Source organism: Buteo buteo, chromosome Z (genome assembly GCF_964188355.1).
Source record: "Buteo buteo chromosome Z, bButBut1.hap1.1, whole genome shotgun sequence".
Lineage (NCBI taxonomy): Eukaryota > Metazoa > Chordata > Aves > Accipitriformes > Accipitridae > Buteo > Buteo buteo.
Genome location: NC_134204.1, coordinates 70,374,932 through 70,394,458, shown reverse-complemented (window position 1 = coordinate 70,394,458; position 19,527 = coordinate 70,374,932).

Genomic DNA, 19,527 nt, shown 5'->3' with positions numbered 1-19,527 from the left:
GTAGGGCCCATCCCCATCAATTCAATTTCTTTAGGACTTGGAGGGCTCGGGATGTGTTGAAAGGCCAGTTGCTGTCTGTTCTCTGGCTGAACCTGGACTTTATTGGGCTGTGTGAAGGGGAGACAGCTGGGGAAGGGCTGAAAAACCTCAGAAGGAGACAGACAATGAAAGTCTGGCTGCACTGAAGTAGATAGGAACCCCGAACGATGCCCTGGCCAGATTCTAAGTGAAGAATCTGAAGAATCCAGGCATCCTCCCCACAGCACTCCTCCAAGTGACTCACCTTTTTTTACCTTTTCTTTTGTTTTTTTCTCCCAGTCATGGCTGAATTTGGCTAATGCTGTTACACTTACCTAATGAAAGAAAGATGTGTTCTTTCATATGTGCACATTTATCCACTCAGATTTAAGGTACTTACAATATGCTATAAAACACTTAAAATGGTCCACTCTTTACGCCTATATGTAGTCAGTCTAATAAAAGATATCAGTATCTCTATAGAAACTGTTTCAATTAAAGCATTTTAAGAAATATTGTGGCTTCATAAGTAACGGACAGGTTTAAAGAGACCAAGAAAACCTTTATGCAAAAATAATTCTCTATATATTTTTCTTTTCTGTTGTATACCTAAATGGTTCTTCCCACTCATAGTAATCCCAGCTATTCATGCTCAGGCTGTAGTTATGCACTGAAAAATGAATATGTTGGTCTGTTACCTTCTGTCATGTTGCCTATAAGCAGCAGTCAATTGAACAAACAAAGCTTTAGCGTGACTGGCTCTCTAGTAAACATGCTACTCTTAATACTTCCCAAGGGAAACAATACAGAACTTCATATAAGTCAATAAGGATACCCATCTGGTACCCTATCTGGCTACCCAAGTGTAGTCTGTTGATTCAAAACCCATCTGTCTTAATCTTGAATAAAACGACACAAGATATTGAATATTTAAAAGATACCAGATAAGCATTACTATCTTAAGTATCGTCAGTATTCTAAGCCAAAGGAAGTTGTCACATTTCCTTTTAGACATAGCCAACACAGCAACAGTGTGGTTAATACCTTGGAAATGAAATAATCAGGTACACTGTGAATCAGCTGACATTTTGTTTTGTGGCTTTTCTCATTTGTTTTGTATGCTGTGTTGCTTCTAAGATATTTGACATGTTGGTACATTCAGGTATTCTTTCAGAAAATAGAAACATCTGAAAAAGCAGTGTATTGTCAAGGTGTTTAAACATAGGAGTCCAAGCCTGGATGTGGCAATTTGTAACAGATGAAGTCTAGGCAAAGATCATCCATTAAATAAATCCAGGAAAAAAACCCATGTAACAGTGTCACATGTAGATAACAGAGAATCGAATGTGTTGCTTGAGGTGGAATAAGAATGGGGAAAAGCAAGCATCTTAGGTGGGAATGAAAAGAACAACAAAGCTGCTACCCGGAAGCTCATAGCTGTTGTAAAATTGCCCTGCCATTCTGCAGAACAGGATACAGACACGTGAATGTGAATTTTCGGACTTTCAGTTAGAGAAGAAACATGGGAACTCTTTATAGTCCTTATTCTTCTCTTTTTAGCTGCAAAAGAAGTGAAGGGTCTGTTTAGTAAAGTGCATATCACAGCAAAAGTCACACTTATACAATTTTTATATGATTCACCAAAGCATTTAACAAAAATAGCTGACAGGTGAAGACTGGCTAGAAATGCTCAGAACTTGGGTGACAGGGGTTGACAACTTCTAACTGATAGACAGGAGGGTTGTCTACCATCATCACTAAGAAAACGAGAGAAGGGTGCTCTTTGAACAGTTATACAAAATGCTTCACAAACACAATGCTATTATGGGTGCATCCAAAAAATCTTGGTTCTAAAAAGTGCCTCAGTTTATAGACTTGTGCAAAGACATTACAGACACTGGCTTCTGGAAGTGATAACAAGAGCAGTAGAAAAGGAGCAGGAAAGCCCACAGAATTATTTGGCCTCTTGCATGTCCACAAAAAGATGAATAATGTGCTAACTGTTTTAGAGCACGGAGCAACCTTGGATTTCAAGTGATGAAATTTTGGTCGTGACAGAAAATAAGCTGTTGAATCATGTGTTCCTTTTTCAGAAAGAAAAATTTATGTGCATGCACTGTTTCTTTCACCCATTTGTATAGAAAAAAGCAAAGGATTAATTAATTGACAGGCAAGAGGTACAAGAATACAGTATGCCTCCTTGGTTTGTTCCGCAACTAGTCCGCATAAAGAAATACAGATATAGAAACCTAAGAATGATTGTATCTGCATCTAAATCCAAAGCCTAACTTGATGGAAATCTCAGAGAATATGCTAGGACAAGACCGATAATGAAGATCCTCTGCCCAGAACACAGTCTTTCAGAAAATGGTTCTCTTTACTACAAATTGGCTCAGACTAGAAACCTCTAAAAAACCAGCCTTACCACGGACGCACAGAGTTTTCTCAGTGCAGATTGCTCAAGACTGGGCTAGGAGCCTGGAGTCAGAACTGAACAAAAGCCTGTCTGCTTAAGAAGAATTTATTTCCAGCAACCTCTGTTCCACAATGGCAGTGCTCTGCCAGCCACATGAGGCACAGCAGGGGGAAGAAGAGAATCCAAGAGGAAACTTGGCTTTGCACCTATTGCAGCTTTAGTCATCCTTTTTGAACAGAATTCAGCTGTCAGCCATGTGGAAGACAAACACCTGCGAGGAAGTACAGAAACAGCTGGTATTAGAGGTGATATTGCAACCAGTGTCTGCTGCACTTTTTACCATGTCCTGCTGTTCTGCTAGACGAAAACAGTAATGCAAGTCCTGTCATAAAAACTAATGCATTGGGGTGAATGAGGACATCCAACAGGCAACTGGGGTAAAATTTTCTCTGAAAGACAGAACAAGGATGATGCCATGTTTTTATGGGTTGATCATTGTTGTTGCAGTTCTTTACTGTATTTTGGGCACAGAGAAGTAGTAACATTGATCGAAAATAAAACCTACTTACTTTCTTCCTCTTAAGGCTTCTATTCCAGACTCATAGCTTCTGTTTCAATACCATGTAATTTCTCTGGTAATCATCTCATCTGGGCCTTGAAAAGATATTTTCAAAGTATCTGCTCAGATAATCCACCTAAATTTGAATTGTTTATTGTTTGTCTTTATAAGGGATACTATGAAGTCCACAGGACCTATCACAATGATGTAAAACAGGTAGCTATCACTAGGGTAATAGATAACTAGGGTTTATACCAGTATTGACTATGAAACCAGAGACATCTCCATGCTTGTTTTTTGAATTACATATCAAAAGTTTTGATGGTGTTTGGTACTTAATCACAGACTTGGAAAGATGATAATGCTTGTGCCAATCTGCAAAAGTAAATGTATACCCACAGCTGTCTTCAAAAGATCCTTCCAGTGATTTCTGCTGGCAGTTTTGTGACATACTTTGTGTCCCACAAGCTCAAAGGTTCTTTCAGTGCAAAGAGTTAATTGTTTTGTTAGAGAAAGTGGCAAACAAATAATCTGACAAAGCTGGTCTCCTGTGATACAGGTGTTTTAAAGCAGAGAGGAAAGAATGTTAAAGTGGTTGTGGGAGGGAAGAAAGACCAAGAACATAAGGGTTTGCTTCAACAGTTAGGTTTGCTTATAGGCAGAAGAAGTAAGGTTAAGATACTACTGAAGATGAGTGACAGGCTGTAGCAAAAGTCGGTCTGCTGGGACAGGTATTTATTCTGCATTCTTGAGTGACTGTAGATCTTCTTGGTGTCAGGAACTGCAGTTGTTAATTTTTTCAACTTCTTTTTACAAGTTAGGATACTGTCACATGTTTTCAGTACAAAAATAAGATAGACTAAAAGCTAACTATGGTGTAAAAGTATGTAATAATTAAAGTTGTATACAGAAATAAAAAGTAAGATTCTGGCTTAAAGTTGTATTTTTAATTTGCTTAATAACTTACCAAGGTTAGAATTTTGACAAGGTCTTTTTCTACATTTGATGAAATAGAAAGCTGACATGAAGAAACACTGCAGAGAAAGGAAAGTATTTTAAGGGCTTAATTCAGAAAACTGATTTCATTTCTGAAAGTCCCATGAGCCTGCATTTTAATTCCAGAGGGCTTTAAAAATTGTACGTGTTATTACATTGCAAAATACTGATGTTGATATGAATGAACTCTGTAGAATGAGGCTGTATGGAGATTAAAATGAGTTCATGCTTTTTTTCTGGAATTTAGATGCTCAGAGTATACATTCTGATAATTTGTCTAAGAATTTATGTCTCTGGATTGACGTTATTACTAATTAGTGAGGACTTAAAATTGTAGGGGTGCATCTGCAAAACTTAAAGTAATCATCATTACTGCAGTCTGAAAGTCTGGACACTGATACATGTGGTTCTGGTGACAAAGAGAAAGGTAGTTTCTTTCATTCACAGATACCCTTTGCATATGTACATTTTTAATACACTAGAGGTTGCAAAAAGTGGGAGAACATGAGAAAGTAAAAGTACTGTTTCCTTCCTGGAATGGTAGGCATGTCCTGTATTTGCATTCTTGAAGCAACTTTGGGCTTGGAAAAGTGATAAAAATAAAACTGAGACTATGAGTAATACTTTTCATAACAAGGAGTTTACAAGCTGGAGAAGGAACCCTTACAAAATTACTGGATTTTTTTCCCCATATATGTGTCCTTTTCCTTTTTAAACATATTGCTACATCTCTGCAGATTAGCACTAGCTGTTGATCATTCTTAACTTTCTGTGTGTGTCAAAGGACATACGTGCATTTCTTCCTTGTGTTTGTCTATTCAGAATACTAGCTGTAACTTAAGGGGAAGAGGAATCCAGCATGGCTGTCTTCCTATTTTATCAGTGTTATGTAGAGAGAACTCTTTAGTCCTGAACTATCCCGGAAAATAAAGGAATACAAGCAGGGAAAATAAACATATTCTTTTATCTTCCTCTAGAAATAGCTAATTCTTCCACTGTGAGATCAGTTTTTCCCAGTCCAAAAGTATCACCTACTTGAGTGCAGAGATATCCAAAGTTTACCATGGATCAATACATAATCCCTCTAATGCAACCACCTGATCATCTGTGCACCTGCACCTGCAGGTCACCCAACTGAGGGCATCACATTCTGTCCTCTGTTACTTCTACAGCAGGACATAAATGTTACAACTCAGCACATTTCTTAGAGTAAAAAGGTGAACCAGCTAACTAGGTAGAGTGTTATTACAGGCAAGAACTATAGCACTGAACATGATATATTCAGCTGGAGCGTAGCAGCATCTCAAAAATGAAGGAGTTCTCTATCATGTTTTCATATCAGTAGGTTTTTAAATTGCACATTTATACAATTAGTCATTTGCCACATTAATTAAAATAGGAAGCATGTGCAGTTATATAATGGGACATACATGGTTGCAATTGCTAAATCACTTGCACCTATGCAAAGGGAATGCAAAATGGATATAGTAGTAAAAGATCAGGAAATAGATGTAATCAGAAATGGTGATTTTGGGCAAAGGAGGATCCTGCATCACTCATTTCTAATAAAACTAAGTGGCTGGCAGCAGTGATTTTATAGACTGGTGTGCCTAAAGAAGGTCTGTATCTTAATTTGTGCTATAACATAGTAATATGTATGCTTCTAATGTTAAGAAAGCATTCCTCCCACCTTCCCCCCACAAAAACAGGGAAAGAACCACTGTCTTTTTGGACAACAGAAATTGTTAGTACAGCTAGAAAACAGGATGAGTATTTACTTTAATGGAAAAACACAGAAGGTCAGTTGTTCCAAGACTCTCTTCTGCAAATCAGTTTCCCCTGTCAAGACACGCCTTTTGAAGGAAGACAGATTTGAATAGTAAGGTTAACATTTACCTTCCTGAAATTCCTCTATGGTTTAGCTATATCGTTCAGGTACTCTTCCAGCATATCAAGTGTAAGGCCTCCGAGGGTTAGTTGCTCATCTTCCTGAAATGATGCTCTGTCCTGTTGATATAATTTTTGCAATTGTTGCTTCATATCTTGCAATGACATACAAAGCTTTCTTTCAAAACTTTAAAAACCTTGTTCTCCCCCCCCCTTTTTTTTTCAGATGCATTTAGGCAATCAACAGAGATGTTTGGCTCAGAAAAAAGCAACAGTGCTGAAAACAGCATATGAAGGTTATCTAGTACCATATAGTTTGGAAAAATCAGTAAAAAACCCCCACTGATTCAGCAAGCTGTGGGTGAAATCCAGGCTGTAAATTAACTCAGTGGCAAAAATCCCATTGACACCCCTAGGCCAGATTTTCTGCCTAAATACCCAGTAGGTAACTTGAGACATAATACCTTTAGGTATTCACTGCAGTAACAAAGCAGTAGTTAGAGCATTGCAGGAACAGATTGGAGCACAGCACTGAGACTCAGCTTAGTTAAGAGCCTTAACTCAAACTTTGATTTTATCTGCTTGTCAAACAAAGGATCAGCTGTACTATAGCTGCACCTCTGCCAGCCAATTAAGGTCAAAGAAAAGGGTTTTGTAGTGCTTTAGATTAGATTGCTCACCTTCTGTTTAAGGAAATACACAAGTAATACATATGTAAAACTAGAGAGTTTTTCCTTTCTTCTGTTCCTACTTTTTGATCCTGTAAGTGAAGAAGAACACTAGGTCCTTGTGTCCTAGAGAACAGGGCTTGAGAGAAGCTGCAAAGTTTATTTGTACATTAGCCTAACGTCTGCATTATTTCACTTCTGAAATTAAGATCCTTTTTACTTTGTGAGTCTTGAGCATGAAGAACAAAGGAAATAGTGGCTCAAAAATGGAGAAGAGCAAAGATTGATTTAGGAAGAGAAAAATAATCTTTCTTAGGTTATTTAAAATGTTGGGGGGGGGTTGTTTTGCTAATTGCTATTTGTCTTTAATAACAAATTATTGTAATGAAAATGTCAGGGTTGGACTTATCAGCATTGTATCTGTACTTAGGAACTCATGGTAATACCCTTTTTCCTTCTGAGTAATTGTTGAGCAAGCTCCCAAATCTAATGTTTCTGTCTTGCACTTTTCAGGCTGGAATAACAAACGTCCCTTCCATTCTCATTTAAAACCTCTCTAACAATTAATTTTCTGACCCCCTCTGCAGCCATATGGATGTAATATCATCCAACAGTCATTGCCTTCTACTGCTCCTTATGTACCTAAGGAGTCCACAGAAAAATAACCTTCCAAATTGATGGTGATCTGAAAAACAGTCATTTTCCCCAGCTGAAACTCTCCAATCCGTTTCCAATGAAACACTGTGCTCTTGCACACAAAGCATACATTTATGCTGATTAAGCACCATTTTTTATCAGCAGGGTGTGCACAATCAAACATATTTGACTCAAATACAGAAGCATAGATTGATTTACTCAGTTAAAAGCTTTGATCTAAAAGCTTTGATCTGGCAACAACAGGTATTAGGTAGAGCTAAAGGAATCCATAGTGCTTAGGGATCCTGATTTACTTTTGGCCTCTAAAGCAGAATGCTAAGGGTAGGCAGGAATATTTTCACCGGCATTAACAGAGCCTTGAGTTCCTGAGAGTGAGAGATGCGTTATTCCTCCTAACAGCTTTGCTTCTTCACATGGCCTTCCCTTGCTTGTCTGACACAAATAGGCTTCTAAATTATCGTTATGCCACATAGTTACTACAAAATATCAAGCATTCCTGGCTGCCCCAACTTGAGACAAAACACTAGCTGCAAGCTGTAGGAGCTTCAGTGAGACATACTCAGAAAAGGAATCCTGCCTCTGTTCAAGGGCATAAAATTTGCTTTCAGATTTCATTCATTTCAGTGGGTGGATGAAGGCAAAAGAGGTAGTTATCAAAAAGGGTACATACATTTTTTTTTTTTAAATATTCCTTTAGGATATGCCTGCCATCCTGAGAATTGGAAATAGTCAAAATACTGTGTTCTGTCCAAAGAACTGCTACAAAGGTAATAAGAAATTTTTATGACCATTAACTTGACACCAGTGCAATGATTTAGCTATAATCCTCAAAATTACTCATCAACCTTTTTCACCTAGTCAGCTATTTGCTGTGACGTGATAACGCGGAAACAGTTGCTTGGATGAGATAAACAAGCAACTTGTTATCATTGCAAAATTGAAGTGTGCAACTGCACAAGCAAAGTAGCTTTTTACATTTTATTTTTAGCAGTTACTACTTGTCTTATTGTTAAACTCCATCTGACCATTTCTGTACTTCCGCTTTGTGTTACTTTAAAAAACCAAACCAATTATCCTTCCTGCCCGCTTTTTTTTTTTAAAGCATTTGCCACATTCCCAGCTGTTACAAGAAATTTAAGCATACAGATTAGTTTACTCAGGTGTTTTGGCTAACAAAGGTCAAGAGGATTGGGTTATAAATATGTAAATCATTAATTGTAGTGTGTGTTCCTTTTACTGTGTTGCTGAGAATTGCACAGGAGAACAGAGATTAAATACTTCCCTATAGGCTGCAGTTGTTTTCCCTCCATGCAGGAGTTAACTCTGCCCTGGTGCAAGGCGGCATCCACTCAGTTGTATTGGTTCCTTCTGCCAGCCACTTGAACATCCATAAAGAAATAACGTTACATAGAGTTTTCTGTGATTGGAGTCCTTGCTTTTTCCAGAGAGCAGAGCCTTGGTTTAAAGCGCTATGGTATCAAATATTGTAAGCATGTCTATCTGCCATTTTGTCAGATGTTTCAATACACATACATGTTTATAACAGCAAGGGACTTTAAGTAGATCTGGGAGCTAATAGCCTCAGGTGACTGATCCAAGTGCATTTAACATGTGAATACTCCCATTGAGCTCAGTGGGAACGTTTCTGACCTTAAAGTGAAGCGTGTGGTTTATTAGTTGCTTATTGGTGTTTATGTGAATATGTGGTAAATAAAAGACTATGTCCCAAAAATCTGCCTGCAAGTTATGGGTCAAGCCTACTGCTGTTGCAATGTGGTGCGCTCTGAGGGTAGACATTAGCTGTGGGGTAAAGACCAGGGACCTAGGGCAGATCCCAGCTGGTGCAGCCTGTGACTTTTCAAATTGCGGTGGTTACTCACTGAGTCCGTTCATACAGTGTTCACAAGGGTCAGGCTTGGGATGTCACTGACAGGGCAGTATTGCACTCAAACTTAACACACTCCATTCCTGAGTGGAAGTTTGGACATATTTTGAGGCTCTAAGAAAGGGCAGGCTGTGCCCCTCAGAACGCGTCTGCAGAGCTCCAGCTGAGGCAGCCTCTCAGTGGGGCTTTGGGGATTGCAGTGTGTCTGACTGGCAAATCCAGACCAAAAAGCAGGCTTGAAATGCACTGAACTGATACTGCAGACATATCCAGGGCAGGCAACACTTGATGCATGTGCTTCCCATTGCAGAAGAGGCACCTCCATCAATAGCTACCACTGAAGAGGAAACTTTTAGTATGCAAGATGTTTTCTTACCAGCAGCAAGATTAGCGCTCAAGGAAAACTTGGAAAAACAAGGAATGAAAGCTTGTAGAACAGGCAAAAATTGCAAACTATCTAGCTTTGGAAAGGATGTGTAAGAGCCGGTAGTGAGAGCCTTGCTAAAGTTTTGGCATCCAAGTGCAACTAGCAACCTTTGACTTTATGCCAGTTCAGCATTGGGTGTGAAACTCTTGGCAGTTTGCCTCAACTTCATAGCACTTTTAGGTCTGGAGACAGAGAGAGAAAGCAGAGAGGGAGAGCACAGAGACCTGAGTATTTAGAGATTTTATAGGTCTTGTTTCTGTTTCTCTTTTCTACTTACAAGAATATGTTCATGCCTTTTGGGACTATGGAGGATCTAACTTGCAAGGATCAGTTTAGGGAAACAAACCATATCCCCCATTTCTTTAAAAGTGCTATTTAGAAGTAATGAACTGTATTTTGTGCTGCCTTTACACAAAAAATATTTTTTGTCAAGGAATGATATTATCAGATGCAATTTTTGGGAATTGAGCTATCTTTCCAGCTTGAAACACAAAACTTCCTTGTTAAGAGACAGGATTTTTTTAACACTTCCCCTCTCCCAAAAATATCAGGACTGCTTGGAGCATCTGGAAACAAATGGTCACAGCTCCTAAAAAAATTAGGAAAAGTAAAAATGTAAGAATGTTTATTTAATTATTTAATTTGTGTTTGCACAACAAATACACTACATTGTGATGCTTAACCTGATGCTTCAACCAAAGTAATTTCAGATTCAAAGGGTGCTTTTCCAATTCAGTGGAATAATTTCCCTTGTGCTTGCAGGTGTGAGCTTACCCAAGTCAGATGAAAATATTATGTATATATATATCTCTCTAATGTATGGTATAAAATCAGAAGTCCTCTCACTAATCAAATAACCCTGTTTCTAAAAGTTTAAGTTAACAGGAGCAAAAGTATCTCTGAGATTCTGATAATTACAGATTTTGCTTAGAGGTCTTTTGCCTGTCTGCTGTTTAAAGCAGCAGTCCTCCACTCACTCAGAACTGTGCGTGGAAGGAGAGGGAGGGCCGGTTGTGCTTCCCAGCATCACTGCTACAGACCTTTGCTGCAGAAAGCCCTGTCAGGCAGGGGGATGATCTAGAAGCAGCACAGTCAGCAGAGACAAAGCCTGCTATCCTTGGGTAACCAGCATGTGAAAGGATTCCACTGGCCCTTTTCTTCTTTGCTTGTATTACCATACAGTCATGTACACTGATTTTGGTGCCTGTAGTACCAGCTGTTATTGCCATCATCTTCCCCTATGGGCAGCACAACCCACAAATTTGTTACTTTGATTATTCCAGCATCACTTTGGGAACCTCAGTGCCAAGCATGACCATGCTACTTCAAAGCAATGATCCTGCAGGAAGATATTGTGGCAACTCTTACAGGCATTACTGAGAGCAGTAGTGTATCCCACAGTCTGCCAATGCACATGCCAGTTTTTTCCCACGCTGGCTTGGAGAAGGAGGCAGAGCAGCAGGGACGTTCATTTCTCCATGTTGGCAAATCCTATATACCCTGTTTTGTACTATTCACACTGTTTTGTTCCCCTGCATGTCTTGAATAGGATTAACAAGTAAGAGTTTTTCCTTTAAGCTCTGGTGAACTTTACTAAGATACTCAGAAACAACTGCATTAGAAATTTTAAATAGTCTTTCTCACTGGTGGTTCTCTTGGCACCATAATTTTTTGTCTTAATAGAGGCACTGATGCTTTGTCAGTGACAGTTCTTGTTCTATATCACCATCAGAGTGTGTGACATATTAACTTTCAAGCAACCTAGAGGTTTTATTTGCTGTCACAGATCTCTTTAAATATTGACCTCTTTAAACATTAAACATTACGGACAAACACCCAGAACTGATGATGCAGAGATTGCAAAATAAATTACTGTTTAAACCATGGAATGTGCAGCATGACAATTCAGAGCAGCTGTCACGGCCACCTCCAGCTACCCTCTGGAAAGTGCTCTCACCAGCTGCGGTATTGTTGTTAACGGTGGTTTCAGACGTACTTCAGGAAGCATTATCATCAAATAAGCATATTGATGAATTGCTTTAATGATGCCAAATCAATATCTTACTGTCTGTCCCCTGATCTATGGAGTTATTACTTTCTGAAAAATAAAGTGTCGCTAGTCATTTGGGCACACCAAAAATGAAAGTATATGACTCAGGAGGTTTAAAACTTCAGTAGTGAGGCTTGTATCTTGGTAATTCCCTCTCCAGGTAAAAATGTATCAGTCAGATCTTTGGTTGTTGAAAACACTTTGTCATTTGTGTCTGTATTGCCTCAGGGAGCTTGCCCTGGTCCAGTTTCCAGCTCTTTATGTCTAACATCTTGCCTGAAGAAGGGAGTGCAAATTCTAAGCCATTACCACCCCCCATCTGAGTTTTCCTGCTGGATCTGTCTGCTTTTCACTACACTTAAAAAATAAGAAACAGCTGTTCTCTGACAAGTCTCAGAAGAGTGTAAACAGTGCCATAGTTATATGCTATACACCAGATATGTTTTACTTCAGCTCAGAAATAATCCTTCTGCAAGCAAGTTTACCTCTAATCCATTAGGAAGAATTCAATAAGGCAAGAACGCACAAGACCATATCCAGACTGTACACTTATTGCAGGATGTACAACTGATGACCTGTCTTCAGGACACAGTGAAAAAACATGCTTCTACATTGCATTTTAGGTGAGACCAAGAGCGCAACTTTGAAGCAAACCTCCTGATTTTTCCCACATACCACACTGCAGAGAGGTCTTGAAGCATATTATCTGGATTACCTGCAGATAACACTAACCCAGAAGATGTGTCCCTGGAGTGCTCCAACTACTAATGAGTTTTCCATTCACAGGCCAGAGCACAACCAGTCTGAAGTAAAACCTACTGAAATTAATATATTGTGGAATATGAAGTCCTCAGCACCAATTGTTTTACTCTACAGATTCACTCCTACTGTGTTACCCTACTTGTCAATATATGCATAGCCCAAATGATCTTCTGACATTTGGTTTTCAACTGGAGTATCACCTTTGGTAGGTGGTGAGTAATTCATAAATAAACTAATGAATGAAAAAAAGCCCACCAAAGCAAAACAAAAGAAATGGTCTCTGGTTCAAAACAGGAATGCCACTTCTCTAACACTTCTTCTTCTGCTAGCGCAAACAAAGCATGTGAGGGAAATGTCAAGAGCCAGGGCTTCCAGCCACAGGCAGGATTCAGGCTCAAATGATTTGGGTCCCTGTTACTTCATTGACTTCAGTGGACAAAATAACTACACATCCCAGATGAAGATCTAGACAAAAGTATTTTTCTGTAAGCACTGACTGCAAATTCAAAACTCGAGGATAAATTTTAATGACTGCAATGAGTATACTATGCCAGGACAAATAACAAGATCCACCCAGATGTTTTCTGCTCTTCATTCCAAGCCTCCAGTTTTACTACATTAGCAAGGACTAGATGGAAGGATCCCTGGTGCCAAGGTGAGAGCCACAGGAAACACAGCTCCATCCCACACAGTGCCACAGAACTTGAGCGAGACCCTACACTTTAGGCTTCCCTTTGGGTGCTAGATGTTTCTGTACATATCCCTCCATCTATCCACATGCATATATCCTCAGCTCAGACAGTATTTAGAAATTATTTTTGCCTCAGAAATTTACATTTGTTTCCTCTTGTTTGAGCATTCTTGCATTGATTTGCTTTAAATTAAGAACATGGGTTATACCTCATAATTTTAAGGAGGTTTATCCCAGCCTGCATTCTAGCTAGCAGTATCCCCCTCAGCAGAAGCTGCAGGCTAGTTCTCCACCTAAAGATTCACATTTGTGTCTTAAATTTCCAGATCCTTTTTCTAAATGAAGATTGATGTGCTGAAAAGGAATCTACCTAGAAGAATCTCTTTCTATTTCAGAAAGAGTTCCCTCCTTGGCACCTGCAGTTACTTAGATGCCTTCTCCATGCACCATTTTTCAAAGATACTGGGGTTCCATCCATCTCCTGTGTTTGCAGTGCTGCTAGGTCTTGGCATTTCAGAGAATTTCTTTCTTCTTCCAAAGCCCAAAGAATTGCAGACCTTCCTACCAAGTGCACCTGGAGGTAGGCAACATGACTGCTATAAAGGGAACGTTGTTGTGTGTACATAAACTGGAATTTTACTGGGGCTAGTTGAATTTTAATATCTAAGTGGAAGGTTACAGTCAGCTGAACTGACCTTAGAGGACCTACAAATAAACGACACAGGTTAATTCAGCTGTAAATCTGTGCAGAATGGCGTAGCAATGGGATGACTGTCTGAAAGGGAACTGCTGATCTAACTTTAGATAACTGCTGAAAATTATTTTCCTGAAAACATAAAAATTCTAGAATAGATTTATGCCCTTCCAAAGCAGATTAACTGGTATGCAAAAGATGCCAGATGACTAAAAAAAAAGCAACCCCAAATTGTTGCATATGAGCACAAAGCTGTTTGTCCTGTAAAAAAATAAACTTTCCCACAAACACAGGGCCTAGGACACAAAGCCTTAGGTTTAATTTTCATGAGAGAACTTGGAGTCCCAGCCACCTCTGAAAAGACTGACAGCAGTGATGCTGCTCTGGAGACTGCCAGATATTGGATGAGTTACTAACAATTCTCGTGCCATCCCTGGTGGAAGTTAAATCCCAAACAAGTTACAATAAAAGCAGCAGATATATTGGCAGCTTTAGCCAATGTGCCCTTTAATCCAAACAACTCTGAGTATTCAATTTTGCAAGTATGATTGTGCAACTCAAGATAACTGCTCCGTTTCTGTCCCAATGCTCTTTAGTTAGTCACCACCTGCAATGTTTTCCACAATATGTCACTGAGACTCTCCTATACAGATGACTATAAACTTATATGTAGGAAAAAATCTTCTTTGTGTATGTGAAGCTCTTCTTTTCCTACTGCCTCTTAAAAAAACCTGCTTCTCTTTCTTTTCCTCCATCACTGCTATCTGCAGTTCATGCTCAGAAAGACTTTAGTGCAGGAGTAACAACCTCAGTGGAGCCAATCATGGAGGAAAAGCAAAACATCTCAGAAGTTGGTCAGCAGTTCAGAATTGTGTTTTTCACTCTTTAAACCTATAAATAGTTCCAATTATCCCTGTATTTAAAGTCAAGGATATGCTTACATGACTTAATTGAAGTGGGACATTATGCAGAAGATGACTTTAAGCCTGACTTACCTACTGCTCTCTGCTGGTGTTACCAAAGAGTCAGGCTGAGCCTCTGACAGCAAGTGCAATCAGCATTTAAAAAAGGAAACAACACAAACTCAATCCTGATTCTTGCAGGTAAGGAAATCACTCAACTTGGGGATTTATTTGGCAGAATATACAATATATCAGACCTGAATGAACATCTGGAAACTGCTCAGTGTCTTGCTAATACCTTTAAAAGGGAAACTCAAGAAGAATACAATGACGACTGCAAATGCTTCATGAATGTGAATTAAAATGCAACCAATCAACTCACACAGCTAAGAAATGCTTTTCTAAGGCACACAGCTGCACTGTTGGGCTGCCTGATGGTCAAATCTCAGAACACAAGCTTTCCTCTGCCTGACAAAGAGCATTCGATTTTAAAGAGTTTATATGGCCAGCTTTCTAGCTGCGAAAGGCTGTTGAACCATTTCAGTTTTGTTTTTCACACACTGTCAAAAGATTTTTTGTTTTGGCTTGTGTGCTTCCAAAGGCACAACAGAAATATTTACAAAGGCAGTATTCATGTCAGTATTTAACTGTTGATTGGCAACTGTTCTTCTGCATGCTGGTGAAAGCTTGCTGAACTGTAGCTTTGGCTGGAAGGAGCCAACAGCGAAATTGAACACCTCTTCTTCATCAGTATGCCATCTGACAAGAGGTTGTTAGTTTGTGTCAGGTGTTTTGTTTCCTCCCACATCAGTTCAACAAAGTTCAACGAAGCAAAGTTAAAAATACTGGCAGTTCTTATGTTTAAAATACCTATGGTAGAGAAAAAAAGAAAAGTTGAAGAGAGACCCCTTGTTAAGTAATGAGATCTTGTTTTCTGTACATGCCACTGGAAACTGTCTTTTCAAGGCATGAGTTAAAAACTGTAGAAGTAGGTGTGTATTTTTGGTTTCACATCTTACAACAAAAAGTGGTTTCAATGTTTTTAAGCAGCATTTACACACAATTGTCTACTAAAAAATATTCAGCAAATTTCCCATAAAACAGCTGCCACTTTTACTTTTTTTCTAATATTTTGAGCTCTCATTTTTGAATCTCCCATTTTAAAACACTCAGATGAGTATTGCAAGACACACATGCTGGACTTTGTCTTTCAAATATATGGAAATAACTTGCCATTTGCATGGGCCAAGATACTAAGAAGAGTTTTAACTTCAGAGGTTGAATTTTGAATGATCATACAACAGGTGAGACAGAATCAGCCCTAATATTCTACAGTATAAGAACATACCATGAATAAGGGGGTCTAAATCTATATTAGGATTTGAATTGTCTCTCTGGTACAAGAATTATTTATGTAATTTAATGTTCCAGAATATTCTGACACATCAAACAAATGTGATATAATTGAATCAACAGAAATATCAGGATGATTATTTTTAAAAGAATGACAATAAAAAGAGGAGAAAAGCAGCAAAAAGAGATTAGCAAGGTATTCATAAATGCACATTTCCTATCCAGCATTTTGACAAAATTTTGTGTGAGATTTTGTTCTCTGGGTGCCCAGTACTTTTGCCACACTCCTAAGTGTGTAAACTCTGAAAAAGTCACCTTTGTTTCAAGAATTTTTAGGTATTCCCCCATTACTTGACACAGAACAGACTTTCTTGCTCTTCACATTCTTTTAAACATCAAAACAGAGAAGACGACCATGGCAGTCAGGCAGAGGAGCCTTACGTCAGCTTTTCACAAAGTCTATCCTAATAAAGGACGTGTTTTCTCTCATTACTTTAGTAAAGCTGCTTGGGTCATCAGCCTCTCAACAGTCAGCATGTCTATGGATCTCTTTGCAACCTTAACTTCAAGCTTTCATTTGAAACTGTTATTTTATATTATTCTATCAGCCTTTTATCATGACCTTAAAGACTACATTTCTCCAATTATCGATTTCACTCTTGAAAAAAATTAATGACCATTTGCGGATATCTTATGGACAAGATTTTGTAAGCACAATGGTGGAAGAAGAGAGCTTTGAGTAGAAGGAATAGATTTAAATAGCAATTTTGTCTTCCACTTTTAAACTCCTTCTTACCAGCAAATCTTATTTTAAGTGCTTTCAGAGGGAAATCAGGAAAATGATTCTGTCAAAATAAAATTAGAACTTTGCCTGCGGCTATGCAGTCAACACTTTGGTAGGGCCTATGTACATGAAGTGCCCCAAGACTTAAAAAAAAAAAAAAAAAAAAAAAAAAAAAAAAAAAAGGCAACCCCACAAAACTTCTTAAGACTTCAGAAAAGAAATTCTTTCCCTTCATATAAAAGGAAGCCTCTTCCAGTCCTACCTCCTTAAATGATATTGCCTTACAATCCATTCTTTCTACGTTATATGCATCTAAGTCTTGTACATGCATACCGAAATACTCAGATGTGTGTATAGGCATAAACATTCTTTCAATTTCAATTTTCCTTAAGGTTTTTTGAAATTCAGACTATTCCAAAACTTGACTCCCAGGTTGCTGCAGGAAACAGCTGTTCTAAGATCAGAAGCACACTGCCAAATTCAGTACAAGAGCCTTAAAAATTCATAGTAAACTGTACAAAATGGCTTCAGAAATGCATACCTGTTTTATCAACATTAACATGGGCTCTGTCACAAGCATCAGAATATTTTAAATAGACCTATTCTGTGGTACTTTCACCCCAGCAGTAGCTGTGGTCAGTTGAGCAAGGCTGTCTTAGAACTTCATCTAAACCCTCACAGTCCCTTTTTGCCAGTAAAATCGATTCCACTCTTCCCCGTGTCTGTCCCAGTTCGGCTTCCAGAACTGCCTAGAAGTTTGATCCAGGTTATCCTTCTGGACAGCTTTTTCCCTTGCATTACAGGAGACATAGACACACTATGTGTAGACATAAACCACCAGCTGATCTGAACTACTTTGATTTGTTATTATGTGTGTTTATACTGTGCCATGCACAATGTTAAATATTGCTCCAAGGAACAAAACAAAGTGGAAGAATGCTCTGGTACTTCGTCCAGGAGCAGTGAGTGCAGTTCCTCAGAACACCACAACCCCTGGTAGCTTTGAGCAAATCATTCATCTTTCTTTGCCTACAGTTTTTGTCTCAGAAACTGGGTAGTAATACTTCCTTTCCTCAAAAACTTTTCCTTTTTTTACCTTCAGACACTGTAAGCTCCTGGTGCAGGAAACTTCTTGCTGTGTCTTTGACTGGAACCAGAATGAGCAAACTCTGTCTCACCTTCAACTTTTTGTGCACTCTGTTGGAATGACACTAAGTAAGTGCTAAAAATATTTGGCCAGTTCTGTTGAGGCCATTCAAACTAACATTACTTTTGGCTGTTTTCAGCTTTTTCTCATTGTGCAAGATGGTAGTTTTAAATATGTTATTGCTAAATTAGTGTAACAGTTTCTGTATAAAAATAACTAGTTACCATCTAAACAGCTAAAACACCATTTTTCACGAGGTGCCTGGCTAGGGGGAATTTCCAATAAGAACTGACGTAATACTTGCTTGTGAAACAGACAGGCAGGGTCACCTGTGTCATCCCTGGGCTGCACTGCAAAGGCATATCTTTGTGTCAACAGGGCGATGTGACCTGTCCTCATCACTGATGCAGAAGTACTGGCAAGTTTGGAGAACTACCGTTGGCAAAGTTAGAAGTTAGCTTTGTGAGTTTCACTTGGGGTCGGATGATGGGAACAGACATCTCACTTTAGACGAGCAAAAGAAAAGAAAAACAAGTTTAAAATGGATGAAGTTTTTGACATACCCTCTACATCTAGAGAAAAGTAAAACCTAATACATATTCTGACCAAAGGCCAAATGGTGAGCCTTGACTGCATATGCTTGGCTCTCATTGTAATCAGCAGGAACTCTATGTGAGTATATCGAAGGTCAGAACTAAGCCCTGATTTGAGCTCAGATCAATATAACTACATGATTTCACCAGCTCCACCTAAGTATAATAAAGTAGAACTTAAGCCATCATATCACTGATTAATGTATTTCATGTTTAAGTAAAGATACTGAACTTTATTTAAGTAAAAGGCAGTCCAAGGAAATGAAAGTTGGTGTAAACTGAATTAATGCCTTGCTGTACAAAATGTGAAAAACCCAGCCATTCATCAGGGTGTAGCTTAATTATTCTGAGTGCAAGACAGTAAATATGAAGGAATAAGAGATATGCTAAGAAACCTGACATTAAAGCTGCAGAAGGAGAAGCAACTGATGGGTGGATTTAAGTCAAACAAGCCACCTCAACTGCAGCGCACAAGTTTAAAGTACAGCAAGCAATCTTTATCCTTAAGTGCTGATGAGAACTCGACACTTCCAGCTGGATCCAAGAGAAAAGCACACAAACTGTTCTGCCGTCCTTCTGCCACTGAAGAGAGAAATATTTTCCCTTTTGAGACTCCTACTGCCTTGAATTAGCTTTGCATCCTCTGTTTTTGTGCTTGCCATGGTGTCAGACTACAATGAACCTTCTCCTTCCAGAATGTCACAGTTTTCATTCCACCCTCTGTTGAGGCTGTCCCTTAGGAAGATGACTGTGAGAACCACAGGGTCTTACGAACAGCATGAGTTAAATCCCCAGGCTGTCTGCTCTTAGCAATGCAGGGTCTGAAGTACAGGACAATGCTAACTCCACTCCAGCAGAAGCCATGCAGGACACCTGCTGTAGCTCTGGTCACACTTTTGTGCATCCTGTGAAGGCAGCCAGGCAGGAATTGCTATTTAATAATTATTTTAGTAATAATTAATTAACTAATTCCTATTTCCTTGTTTGTAAGCAGGCATATATACTAGATGTGCATAGAAATATAGAATCAGTTGTTTA